At 39.3% G+C, this 2944-nt stretch overlaps 1 pseudogene across 1 annotated transcript; it reads right to left on the minus strand.

The window, feature by feature from the left end:
• Window positions 1-854: 854 nt before the first annotated feature.
• LOC306669365 (calumenin-like) lies at window positions 855-1836 on the minus strand (annotated as a pseudogene). Its single transcript has one exon. The product of its transcript is annotated as a calumenin-like (transcript).
• Window positions 1837-2944: the final 1108 nt, after the last annotated feature.

Genomic DNA, 2944 nt, shown 5'->3' on the forward strand with positions numbered 1-2944 from the left:
ATTTTGTTGTGAGCATTTCAACAGATGCATACCCAGAAAAAAAAAAATGGATGCCCTGAACACACTTGTATTCTTCCTTTAGTTTTCCAGCTGTTTCTAGCTGGAAACTGGTCTATAAAAAGCTAGAAATAACTCTGTAAAGAGATCACACTCACTACTGATTGATTTTCAAGACACTGGCCCTAGCTTCCTATCACAGCTGTGCTTGACAAATTAACAAATAGCTAGTTCTACAGGGGAAAAAAGAATGAAGCCAAGTTGAGCCAAGCTTCTTAGAGCACAGGGATTCTGTTCCTGACCAGATAATGGCAGGACCGGTTGCTGGACCCATACCAACTGAATGCAATCTGAAATGTCAGACTTTCATAGGCAAGATTAAGTGTTATCTCTCAAAACATAAATCATGGAGCATGTAATTTTCCTTTCTCTCAACATTTCTTATTGATCTCAGGTTTAAAATATTGTTAAGTGAGGAATTACAAAAATTATATAAGGGGTTGAGAAAGAGTAAAGGGCTAATTTTTGCCTACAAGTGTGGGTTGAGGATCTTGATCCTTCATATAATACTCCCAACTAGAAAACAAATACAAAAATAAACACACCATGTTATACATTATACAAAGTGTAAATCTACAAACACAAGTGTACTAATTAGAGTTGTTCCTCAGAAGCACAGTTCCCTCCAGTCCCTTAGAGAGGAGGAGGAATGGGGGACGGGATGATTTTCATTATTTCATACGCCTTTTCATGTCTTAAAAAGTTGTAATAACAGTATCAGTAGCGCAAACAATTTCATGTGAAACGAAAGCTGTAAAAATAAATTACTTTGAAGCAACACGGGTTCCTCTGTCTGCAGCTCAGAATTCATCATGTCGTATTAAAGCCTCCCCCAAATCTGTGGCCTGGCTGCCCACAAACAAATCATACTTGTCGACGATCTCCTCCTTAGTAAGCTTGCCATCCTGTTTTGATCTGACTCATAGACTAGGTGCCTAGCTTCTGCCTCTGCATGGTCATAGTCTGAGGGAAGTATCCAGTCTTTGGTTTCTTCCTTGTCCATCTTCCCATTACGGTTCTTATCTCGAAACTCAACGAACTGCTCTCGCTGTCTTCACCCATTCTGGCTCATCTACATTTCCATCATTGGCTGTACATGTCACCAATATACTCTTCTAGATCAATGAAACCATCCAGCATTCTTATCTATATCCTCCATTGTTCCTGCCACTACTATGTCCTTCATATAGTCATATTCCTCAGGATGCAGGAAAGCTGTGAATTCTTCCTTTGTGGCAATGAGATCTCCATCCTTTGTCTGCCATCTTAAACCCTCGTTCATCTCTAACCATCATTTCGTTTATAGTTAAATCCATCATCAGGGTCTGGATCATCTAAAACATAGCCGTAGGTGGCCTTTTTATACTCTTCCCAGGAAACGAGGCCGTCCTCATTGAGGTCATGCCCCTTCACTGTCGCTCTACATCCTCGTAAATCCAGCGCTTTTGTGCAAATTTAATCCAGTCTTTGAGTTCATCCACAGTAACAAACCCGTCCTTGTCGCCATCTATTTTACTTACAATCTTTCCAAGCCTTTCTTTGCTCTCTTTGGTGTCAGCTGATCAAAGGTCTTTGCTTCTTCAGCACCCAAGAAGGCATCATGATCATAATCAAAACTCTGAGCATCATTGTGAACTTTATCGCTAAGTTGAGGCTCATGGATGTACACAGTCCTTTCTTTTCTGTGGGCTTGCTCAAGGCAAAGGACTGGTGCACAGGGACAAGCACATAAGGAACTGTCGCAGGTCCATCATAATCAGATCTTTTTCCGCAGCCTCACAGCCCAGGTTACAGTGCGGTGTAGAGTTTTTTGAGTTCTTTATATATTTGGAAATTAGCACTCTATCTGAAGTATGAGTGGCAAAGACATTCTCCCACTCTGTAGCTCTCTCTTCACATTTACTGATAGTTTCCTTTGCTGAGAGAAAGATTTTAGTTTGAATCTATCCCAGTGGTTGATTCTTGCTTTTATTCTTGTGCTATGGGAGTCCTGTTAAGGAAGTCTGCTCCTAAGCCAACAAGTTGAAGGTTTGGACCTACTTTTTCTTCTATAAGATGCAGGGTCTCTGGTCTGATTCCGAGGTCCTTGATCATTTTGAGTTGAGTTTTGTGCAGGGTGAGAGATAGGGGTTTAATTTCATTCTGTTGCATATGGTTTTTCCAGTTTTTCCAGCACCATTTGTTGAGGAGGGCTATCTTTTCTCCATTGCATATTTTTGGCACCTTTGTCTAGTATGAGAAAATTGTATTTATTTGGGTTTGTGTCCGTGTCCTCTATTCTGTACCATGATCTACCTGTCTATTTGGTACCAATACCATGCGGGTCTTTGTTACTATTGCTTTGTAATAGAGTTGAAGATCTGGTATTGCGATACCACTTGCTTCACTCTTTCTACTGAGGATTGCTTTAGCTCTTCTGGGTTTTTTATTCTTCCAGATGGATTTCATAATTGCTTGCTCTATTTCTGTAAGGTACATCATTGGGATTTTAATTGGAATTGCATGAATCTGTATAGCACTTTAGGTAGTATGGCCATTTTGACAATATTAATTCTGCCTAACCAAGAACATGGGAGATATTTCCATCTTCTAAGCTTTTCTTTAATTTCTTTCTTTAGTGTTCTGTAGTTCTCATTGTAGATTTCTTCAACTCTTTTGAGATTGATTTCCAAGTATTTTATATTTTTCAGGGCTATTGTGAATGGGGTAGTTTTCCTAATTTCTCTTTCTGAAGATTTCATCACTTATGTATAAAAATGCATTGGATTATGGGCATTGATCTTGTAACCTGCTACTTTACTGATTCACTTATGAGTTCTAAGAGTTTTTGGTGGAATTTCCAGGTTCTTCTAAATATATAATCATGTAATCAGTGAACAGGGATAGT

This window comes from Sciurus vulgaris (assembly GCF_902686455.1).
Source record: "Sciurus vulgaris genome assembly, chromosome: 9".
Lineage (NCBI taxonomy): Eukaryota > Metazoa > Chordata > Mammalia > Rodentia > Sciuridae > Sciurus > Sciurus vulgaris.